Raw genomic sequence first — 11,069 nt, 5'->3', positions numbered from 1 at the left:
ATAAAAGCTCACAGCAGGCTTGTGGAGATAAATTTGTGGGGTTCTTCCCCAAGCTACTGAATCCATTTACTAATTTATTTCTGAGAGAAGAAAAGGTCTATTATTAATGCAGAATTTAAAAATGATGTGGATAATTATATTATGATAAAAGTTTCATAAGAAATAGGTTTTTCTATTTGTATGAGTTCCCTGTTCTGAGAAATTGTTTCTTTGAAAGAGAGTTAGACTATCAATGGATGGTTATAGATAATTACACTAACTTTAGTATTATTCTTTTCTAATTAAGCCCTGCAAATTTGCTACTTTGTGATTCTTTACATGAAAAATAAAACAACTCACCACTATTGTCTTAGCAAAATGTACTGAAGAAAGTAAGATTTAAAGATGAGAGTACTTAAACCGCACTCAAAGTGTCCACTTCACAATAAAGGAGTCAAGTCCTCAGCAGAAGGGCTTAGCCATTACCTCTTCTGTAAGCTACATCCTTTTTCTCACCAATTACAGCCCCAAGTGGGTATTTTCATACGCCAATGTGCAATTTCAGAACTGAGTTCACATGAATTAAAAAAAGTAGTCCCTTCCCTCTATGTCCTCCTATCACAGTCATCTTTACCTTGTTATGAAATGGCTCAGTCAAGGCATTCTGATAAAAGGAAGCATTCTATTTACACATAACTTTAATTAGCAGAGTTCAAAGAGCTGTGCAAACATTACCTAATTAAAGTTCTCAACAATTCAGTGAAGCAAGAGAGCTTTACCCATTATCCTCATTCACAGAAGCGAGATTTTGAGGTACTGAGAAGCTAAATGATTTCTTAGTTTCACAATGATGAGTCAGAAGTCAGGCTGGGAACAAGACCAGAAGTCGAGTTCAGATATAAAATTAACACCATGGAAATGCTTATTCAGGTGAATCATTCCTTTGGCTGGAAGTTGTCCTTCTGCATAAATAGTAAGAGTAATTGCAGTGGAATTTGTATGAATGCATATGCTTCTTTCTAGATTAGAACAACTTTCTTTCGCACTGTTTGCTTTGGTGGCAGTCATATCATGGATAACTGCACCCTAGCTCTTTCAGTCATTTTTGTGTATCTGTGACCACAAGAGATGAGGGAAAAACTTAAAATTAAGGTTTTGTTTGTTTTCACTCATTGTTTCAGAGGGTCTAGTCCACAGGGAAGTCAAGGAAAAGCACCTTATATAATGATGGTTAGGAAGCAGAGAGGGAAAGGAAGGAACCAGTAATAGAATATCCACAGGTGCCTCCTTCCTCTAGGCAGGTTCTGCCTCCTAAAGTTTCAGGAACCTCCCTCCCAAACTAGTAGGGCCAGCTTGGGACTTAGTGTTCAAACTATGAGCTGTGAAGGTTCACATTCAAACCATAACACTAGCTAAACAGAACTCATGTTAATAGTAAGATTATCTTTCCCTAAGTATTTTCCTATTATTTCTAGGAATTCTTAAGGAGTGTTTACAAATGGGTGAGTCAGAGGACTGGCCACATAGCACATTGTAACAAAACAAAGTGTACATTTTTAACATTTAAAACTGAGCATCATCTTTCCTTTCCAGTGAAAACAAACAAAAAAACTAAAAATAAACAAAATTACAATAGAGAATAGAGAATCCTGTAGGTTCTGCTGATTCTCCCACTGAGTGGCAGGGCTCAGGGCACCACGAAGAGAGAAGTTTTTCTTAAAACTGTCATCTTAAACTGCAAGGATGTCTGTCAAATATCAAAATTAACATGCTAAAGGAGAAGCCATGTTGTCAAAATACCCACTTAACCCACCCAAACTTCTAAAACCCACCCTTTGCTAACCTTCTATGCCCATTTTTTTTTTTTACTTTTTTTCTTTTTATTAAGCAAGGGTAGACAGGTATATGGTGGTAAATGCTAACTGTCTATATTCACATAGAGACACAGTATAATCTCTGAGCCCAGTATACAGAGAAAGGAGAAAAAGAGCTAGAATTCTATGCACCGCGACACATGGGCCTGGCACCCCCAGCTTCCTGCAGAGCCAAGGGAGCAGGAGGTTTTTCTTTTTTCAGAGTGTGGTGGTGGTGGTATTGATTCCACAGGTTTTGAAATAAGATGGGACAAAAATGAATTTAGAACAAAAGAGTGGTGCTTCTTTTCCCACTGTACTCTGTTCAAGGTTATTTCCCCTCAAATATGTTGAGAACCATTGTGTTGAGAAAAGAGACTTCAAAAACAAGGGTGACTGAGCACAAGAGGGCCAGGGGGAAGACTGCAACTTGCTCCCAGGGACTGGAGGAAATTAAAAAGAAAAAGGAAGTTTTTTAAAAAGGAAGGTTGATGGGGCTGGAGAGATGGCTCAGTGGTTAAAAGCACTGACTGCTCTTACAGAGGACATGGGTTTGATTCCCAGCACCCACATGGCAGCTATGAACCGTCCTTAACTCCAGTTCCAGGGGAATCTGAAGCCCTCTGCTGACCTCTGCAGCACTGCACAACACAGGTGCACTCACATCCATATAGGCAATACACTCATACACCTAAAATAAAAATAATAAAATAAAAAATAAAAAAGGAAGGTTGGAACTCATCAGTGTTCTTTTCTTTCAGTCATCTTCTCCTTCATCCTCCTCTCCATCATCATCTTCATCTTCTTCACCTTCATCCTCATCCAATTCTTCATCAATATCTTCCAGTCCTTCTTCTTCATGGTCCTTGTTGTCATCATCAATCCTCCTCCCCCCCCCTTTTTTTTTTTCCTCCTCCTCCTCCTCCTCCTCCTCCACCATCATCCACATCAGAAACCAAGTAGTACTGCAAAGAATTTGGCCAGATGTCATCTTTGATGACCTCTCCTAATTCATCTGCACCTGCATCAGAACGGTCAGTGAACCAGGTGACGACGCTCTCTGGCTCTTCATGCTGCCTCTTCCTGCTGGTTTATTCTGTGTTTGACTTGAGCAGTTGTCAAATTCTTTCCAGATTTCCATTTGATTTCAGTGGACTTTGAAAATGGATCACCACTCTCATGCAGATGAAATTCTTTGGAGAGAACTTTATTTTCAAAATAAGGATTTTCATCAAAATAAAAATGGATTCTGTAACCTGATTTTATATAATCAAATTCTGTCACTTCAGCTCTGGTAAATAATGCAGCGCCTCTTCATCCTCCTCCCCAAGCAGTGCACACTTGTGGATGGATGACAAATGTTGTTACCCCTAAATGTGGGATTTTGACAATCAAATCTGACCTCTTCTGAAAAAATGGTTGGGGGAGTTTGTTATATTTCTGTTCTACTTTCAAAATTTCCTCACTGGCCTGTTCATTAAATCTGTTTCATTTTGTACTTCATCAGTGTGTTCAGTTGCTTCTTGTTCTTTATCTCCCTTCTGCAAGCCAGGGGAGGCTGATGAGTCAGCCAGCTTTGGGACTGCCAGTCTGGACCTCTTGGGCTGAGGCAGGGGAACTCATTGCTGTTTTGGGAGCCATGCCAGGAGGAAAATACTCTAAGCAGAGCCCAGTCCCTATGTGGCCAGCTGCAGGAAACTGGGAGCCATAGTCAACCAAATCTTACTCTACAAAATGATACTGGTTTATTTGGGGTATGGTTATAGCTTGGAGGCTAGTGAGCTATATAGCCAAAGGTCTATATTATCAAATGCCATGTTGTATGTAGAATATAGAAAGCATTTTTTTAAAGACAGCCAGCCTGGCACTCACTATGTAGACCAGGCTGGCCTTGAACTCACAGAGATACGCCTGTCTCTGCCTCCCAAGTGCTCGGATTAAAGGCATGAGCCACCACACCTGGCTATAGAAGGCATTTTTAACTCTTCATTCTGTGTATTTTCATGTGTGTGCAGATGCACATGTGTGTGCAAGTGTGTACATATGGATACATGTGTGTAGAGACCAGAGGACAACCTCAGATGTCCTTCCTCAGGTATTGCCCACCTTTGTATGATTGTTTTTGAGACAGGGTCTCTCAGTGACCTGGAACTTGCCCAACAGCCTAGACTGGCTGGTCAGTGAGCCCCAGAAGTCTGCCTGCCTCCACCTAAACAAGTGTTCTGGGGATTGAACTCAGATCCTTGTGATGCAAGGCAAGTACTTTACTGACAGCTAATTCCCCAGCCTCCAAAATTTTTCTTTAACAGGAAAATGTTTACCAGGTTCAAAGTAAATTAAAAGAGAAAGATGAACTAATTAAGAAAAGAAGATGGGGCTGGAAAAGAAAAACAACCAGCCCAAAGCCCCTCAGATTCATCAGAACCCAATTTGAATATCAAGCAGTCCAATCTTATAATTTTAAGGAGGCAGCTTCTGAAGACCAGATGATGTAGATAATACATTCAGAGAAGGTAGATATTTAGGTAGCAAACAAGGACTCTAGTTTCTATGGTTGGAATTATTTTCTTTACATGTAGTCTTAGACATTTCCTTGCTCTGCTTCCTTTAAGCATCCATGTAGCTACATATTCTATGTGCATTGACTCAGGTAAGAATTAGAAACAAGAAAAAAAAAAAAAAAAAGAGGAGAAAGAACTTATTCCCCAGATACAGAATTTTAAAAGTCAGGCACTTTAAAAGGACTGAATGGCTCAAACCAGAAAACAGAGGTGTAAACAGGAAAAGTCAATAGAATTGGAGAAGTGATGGCTTCATCTTCAGAGGTTCCTGTCTCAAGGTCCGTGTGCCTGGGACGCCCTTGTCAGCTAGTAAAACTAGCATTTTATTTGTAAAATCCAAAAGCAAATGTATCTTTTCCCTACATTCTCTGTAGAGGTTTGGAAAGTGACATGATCTCAAATAATTAAATAGTGGGGGAGGGAGTTTAGATATCTTTATTACACACTGTTAAGAGTTTCCAATATACCTAAAGGTGCCATGGAATTAGCAAGACATTTAAAGCAATTGAACACAAAACGGCTATAACGACAGAATATTTCTTTATATAATATAATCTTTACTTCTTTACAAAGTGTTATTCAGATTTATTATAACAATACTATATTTATTAATTTTATATTGCATTACATTATAGATAATAAATATAATCTAATGCACAATAAACACCAAACACTTCGACAATTTTACACCATAAGGATGAAATAAGAGAATCATGTGCATACTAGATGTAAGTTATTAGAATATTCTGAGTTTGGAGGGTTGACACATAGTTATGATTACGTTATTATATTGACCATATTTTCTTCAAAAATTGAAATCTATTCAATTTTTGATAATTTCACATATTAGTACTGTACTTATATCATTTCCACCCCTCCCTCTTTGCCTCCAACTCTTCTTAGCCCCTACCATCTCTCAATGTCATGACCTCTTCTGAGCCCATTTAGTGGTGTTTAGATATACATATTTAGGGCTGATCACCTGGGATTGATTTTCAGCCTAAGTGTTCATGTTCTGAAAATGAAATCAATTTAACTTTTCCCTTCTTAGTCTGGATATATACCATGTTGTTTTTGTTTTCTTGCTTGCATTGGATAGAATTAACATACAATGTTGGGCAGAAGTTATGAGTGGGGGGACATCGTCGTGTTATCCTGATTTTAGTGAAACTATTCATTCTTTACCATTAAGTATTGTGTTAAATATAAAGTTTTCACAGGCACTTTTATCATTTAGAGAAATTCCTTTCTATTCCAAGCTTTTTGAGGGTATCAGGAATGGATGATGGATTTTGTCATATATGTTTTCTAAGATTACAAAGTTGTTTTTATTTGTGTTTTGTTTTATGTTGCTAACATAGTAAGTTATGTGAACTGATTTTACAATGTTAGACTAATCTTGGTTTTGTGGGATAAATACCACTTAGTCACCATGTCTTATCCTTTAATGTACTGGATTAAATTTGGATTAAAATTTTAAAACTACTTTACTGAGGTGTGACACTCATACAAAAACTCTGAATCTATTTAATGTAAACAACTTAATGAGTTTCAAGGTAAGCATACATGTATAAAACCATCACCAAAGCCAATTCTATCAATGTCTACCATCTACAAACTTTCCTCCTCTCAGCTTTTAAGTTTAGTTTCACTTTATTAAGATGATAAGAACACTCCATGTAATCTCTACCTTCTTAGTGAATTTTAACTATGCAATGCAGTATTTTTAACTCGACATAGGATGCTAAACAGGTTTCTGTGACTTATCTATTGTATATATGAAAATTCACTCCATTCAAAAACACCTGTCCATTTCACCTTCCTCCCACCCCTAAAAACCATCATTCTAATATCTGTCTCTATCGGTTTGACTTTAGATTTCTCATATTAATGGAATCATGTATGATTTCTCATTATTTTTAATATTTTATTTATTATTTTTATTTTGTATGTTTATGAGTATATTGCCTGCATGTAAGTAAGTACACCCAGGTCATGCAGTGCCTGTAGAGGTCAGAAGAGGGCATCAGATACCCTGGTTCTGGAGTTACGAACAGTTGTTAGCTGCCATGTGGGTGCTGGGATTCAAACCCAGGTCCTCTGCAAGAGCAGTCAGAGCTCTTAACTGCTGAGCTATCTCTCCAGCTCCAGTATTCCTCATTCTATGTTTGATTTATTTCACTAAGTCTATTGTCCTATAGGCTTATTTAGAGGGTCAAAAATAGTAGAATTTTCTTTTGTGTATGCTTATGTGTGGGTATATGTGTATGTAGGTGTGTGTGCATGTGTGTGAATATGCATATGGAGATCAGAGGTTAACTTTAGGTATCTTTCTCAGTCACTCTCCATTTTATTCTTAAGACAGCATCTTTCATTGAACCCAGAGCTCAGTATTTGGCTAGATCAGCTGACCAGCAAGCTCTAGGGATCTGCCTGTCTTTGTCCCCCAGTACTGGGGTTACAGTAATGTGCCTCCACAATTCATGGGTGCTGGGGATCAGAACTCAGGTCTTCACGTTGCACAGCGAGCACCTTACTAACTGAGCTCCCTAGACCTGTTTTTCTTTTTACGGCTGCATAATATTCTATTTTAGATCACATTTTTGTTTATTCATTAACTATCCATGAACATTTAAGTTCCATATAGTGGCTACTGTGAATGATGCTTAAATGAACATGAGAATGTAGGTAATTCTTCAGGATACTGCTTTCAATTCCTCTGGATACATGCCTACAAATTAGATTCTAGATTATAACTTAACTTTTTGAGAGATCTCCATAACATTTTCCTTGATGACTGTGCCAGTTTTCATCCCAGTAGTGCAAAGGATCCTTTTTGTTTCACTAACAAGTATCATCATTTTTTTTCCATAACAGCTATCCTAACAGGTTTGGTGTGATAGCTTAGTGGAGTTTTAAATTATATTTCTCTGATGATTAGTGATGTTGAGCTTTTCATGTATCTGTTCTTGACCATTTATTTTTCATCTTTGGAGAAATGTTTACTCTGGTCTTTTGCCCAGGTTTAAATCAGGTTACATTTTTTTTGTTTTGTTTCATATTTTTTGCTATTGAGTTGTTTTTATGTTTTGGATACTAGCGATGCCTAAGTTATATGATCTGCAAATCATTTCTCCCATTCTGTAGGCTGCTTTATCATTTCAAAGACTCGTTCTTTGGCTATGGAAAAGCATTGTAGTTAGCACTTTCTATTCTTGCTTCTGTTGCATGTGAGATTTTTGATAATAAATCATGAAGAAGTTTATTTTAAAAGTTTTTTGGAAAATCTATAATTTACCATTTACTAAAATAAAAGCAAATTTCCAAAGTAATTAGATGGATGTGATTTATTTGTTTCATATAAAAATTAAATCTTGGCTGAATATTTGCTACTGCAATATTTAGAGCATCTTCAACATTTTTCACAATTAACCAGTGTTCTAGTGTGCTTCTCTGTTGCTGTGATAAAACACTTTGACTAAAGGAAATTTGGAGAGGAAAGGATTAGTTTCCACTTACAGTCCAGTTCTTCACAGAGGGAAGACAGGGCAGGAGCTCAAACAGGGCAGGCATCTGGAGGAAGGATCTGAAACAGAGACCACGGAGGATCGCTGCTTCCTGGCTTGCTTCCCTGGCCTGTACTCAGCTTGCTTTCTTATACAGCCTAGGACCACCTGTCCAGGGGTAGCACTGCCCACATGGGCTGGGTGTTCCTGCATCAACCAGCAATTAAGAAAATGCCTCACAGACATGGCCACAGGCTAATCCAATGGAGGAAATGCCTCAATTGAGGCGCCCTATTCCCAGCTGTGTCAAGTTGACAACTGAAACTATTCAGCCTGATTGACCACTTGTCAACTTGATACAGAAACACATCACTATTAAACCATAACTTTTCCATTTCTTACTGCCAAGATCTCATGTCAATGTCACAATATAAAACCTAATACAATTACAAAAGTCCCACAGTCTTTAAAAATCCCAATATTTAAAAGCCCAATTCTCTTAAAAAAAAATCTCTTATCGACGAGTTCCTGTAAAATCAAAAACATGTTAAATACTTTATCTCAAAAGGGAAGAACTGGGCATACTTTTATTCATGTGTAGTGACCCTCTTTATTTCTTATTAGTTTTGACTTGAAATCTACTTTATCAGGTATGAAAATCCGCATCAGCTTGTTTAAAGCTTCCATATTTTTGGTAGTTTAGTTTCCATCCCTTGACTCTTAGTTTATGGATGTCTTTCCTCATTGTGTGAGTTTCCTGCAGATAGTAATTATTTTAAACCAGCCCGTTAGTCTATCTTTTATATTTATTGATAAGTTAAGGCCATTTGTATTCAAGGTTATAATTGAGAGGGATTTACTGTTGTTTATGATTTTGTTGTGTGTTGCTCTGTTTTGTTTGTCAATTGGCAGTTCTTTTCTTTCTTTCCTGGTAGTGTTGGACATTTGCTGTTTTGTTGTGTTGAACTTTATCAACTTGTTTCCACTTCTCTTCCATTCCTGTGCTGCTTTGTGTAATGCATTATTTCCTGTGTTTTGATATATGAAACTATCTTCTTCCTCTGTGAATAGTACTCCTTTAAGGATTTTATGCAGTGCTGGATTAGTTGTCATAAATGTTCTTAAGTTGTGTTTGCTGTTAACTGTTCCTATTTCTCCATCTATTTTAATGGATAACATTTCTGGATATAACAATCTTGACTCACAGTTGATTACTTCCAAAGTTTGGAATGTATCATTCCATGATTTCCTGGTTTTTAGGTTTGCTGATGATGGACCTGATGTTATTCTGATGTTTCTGTCTCCACTGCTTTTGTCCCTTACAGATTTTAGTATTGTTTCTTTGCTCTGTATTTTTAGCACCTTGACTACATGTCATGGAGAGGTTCTTCTCTGGTCGTGTCTGTTTGGGATTCTAAATGCTTCATGGATTTGGATGTCTTTCTCTAGGTTTTGGAAATTCTCAGCTATCATTTTGTTGAATAGGCTTATCTGAGCCATTTGACTGTATCTCCATTTTACCTATCCCATGGATTCTTAGGCTTGGTCTCCTGAGTGTTTCCCAGACTTCTTGGAAGGTTTGGTCATGTTCAATGATAATTTCCTTAATATATGTCTGTATGTGCTATTGCCTTGATCTTGTCCTCTATTCTGAAATTTGTTTTTCAGCCTGTTGTCTTTTCATGTTTTCTGCTGTTATTTATTTGATTGATTCCCTCATTTCCAGACTTTCTTTTTAGTTATTTTTCAGTGTTCTTAGTTCCTTGCTGATATTTTTAAATATATGAATTAACTGCTTTGTTGAATATCAATAAATCTTACATATAACTATACAAAATGTTTCAATACAAAATGTTGCTCACAATATAAACCAATGTACCTTTAAAATGTAAACATCTTCCTCCCAGACTCACCTGATGGACCCCCAAAATAGGTCTGGGAGCCATATTGGTCAGGCTGAAGGACTCCACTTGGACCTTAACAAGTGATGGCCATTACTCATGGTCCTTCGTGAGACACTGTGAAACTGATGTGAAACATGTGTCACCAGCACAAATGGCACTGAAATAGCTGCCTAGGGCTATCTGAAGGTGTGGACACGTCCTGTGTCCAGCTCCTTGCTGATTTTTAACTCCGTATTCAAAATTTTTCTCTAAGTTACTGATTGTTTCATGTACTTTGGTAACTTTCTTGTTTATGTCTTGAATTAATTTTGCAAATGTTTTTTCCAGGTCTTAAATTTCTCATTTCCAAGATAAATTTCTCATCTGTTTGTTTGAGGCTAATTCAGTTTCAGACTTCCTTACCAGCCTTCTGCTGTCTCTACAGACTATGTTACTGAAGACATTTTGATCTACGAGATATAGCAACACTTTCCTTGTTCTGCCTGGCTCTGAACAGTATCCATCCTAATGCCTCCTCATCCAGTTCTCATTTTATTTATTGGACTCTCCCTCATTTTTTTCTTGTCTAGGTAAGAGTTTGTGAAATTTGATTGTCTTTTCAAAAATCAAAAATTCCACAGCTGGTTTTCAATCTTTCCCTACTGTTTCTGTTTTTCTATCCCACTACTTTATACCTGTCTTATTTTTTATTATATACACAATTTTCTGAAATTTTAAGACTTGTTTTATGATCTCTTATATAATCTATCTTGGAGAATGCACTACATGAGTTAAAGAAGAATGTAATTTCTTATGTTTTCTCTAAGTAATTTCCCATATTTTCTCTAAGTAGGGTTGGAGAGATGGTTCAGGGATATAAGAGTACTGGCTGCTCTTTTAGAGGACATAGGTTCAGCTCCCAGTACCCACATGGCTGCTAATAACTGTCAGTAACTCCAGTTCCAAGGGATCTGACGTTCTCTTTTGGCTTCTAGGTGATTGTATAGTACAGATGCACTTATATACTTGCAGGCAAAACATTCACACACATTAAAAATTAAAAAAAAATTAAAGTAAGGCACTTTGTTTCTGACTTTGCTCAAGTCTATTGATTCACTGTTGATTTCCTGCCTGGATACTATTGTTACTGCAGAGAGTTACTGAATTTTCTTACTTGTATTGTATTCCTATCTTTTCCCTCTTGAGTTCTGTACACGTTTGCTTTACGTAATTAGTTGCTCTGATTTAGGTGTGCATGTATAATTGTTATATCTTTCTGCTAAATTG

The 11,069-nt window shown here is 37.1% G+C and overlaps 1 protein-coding gene and 1 pseudogene across 1 annotated transcript in view; both read right to left on the bottom strand.

Moving 5' to 3' along the window:
• Mthfd2l (methylenetetrahydrofolate dehydrogenase (NADP+ dependent) 2 like) overlaps positions 1-11,069 on the bottom strand; it is a 174,194-nt gene that overhangs the window by 57,596 nt on the left and 105,529 nt on the right.
• LOC103742462 lies at positions 2,590-9,845 on the bottom strand (annotated as a pseudogene).

This window comes from Nannospalax galili, unplaced genomic scaffold (assembly GCF_000622305.1).
Source record: "Nannospalax galili isolate Female #2095 unplaced genomic scaffold, S.galili_v1.0 scaffold800, whole genome shotgun sequence".
NCBI lineage: Eukaryota > Metazoa > Chordata > Mammalia > Rodentia > Spalacidae > Nannospalax > Nannospalax galili.
Note: the sequence above shows the minus strand (reverse complement) of the source record. Positions and strands in the feature narration are given on the sequence as shown.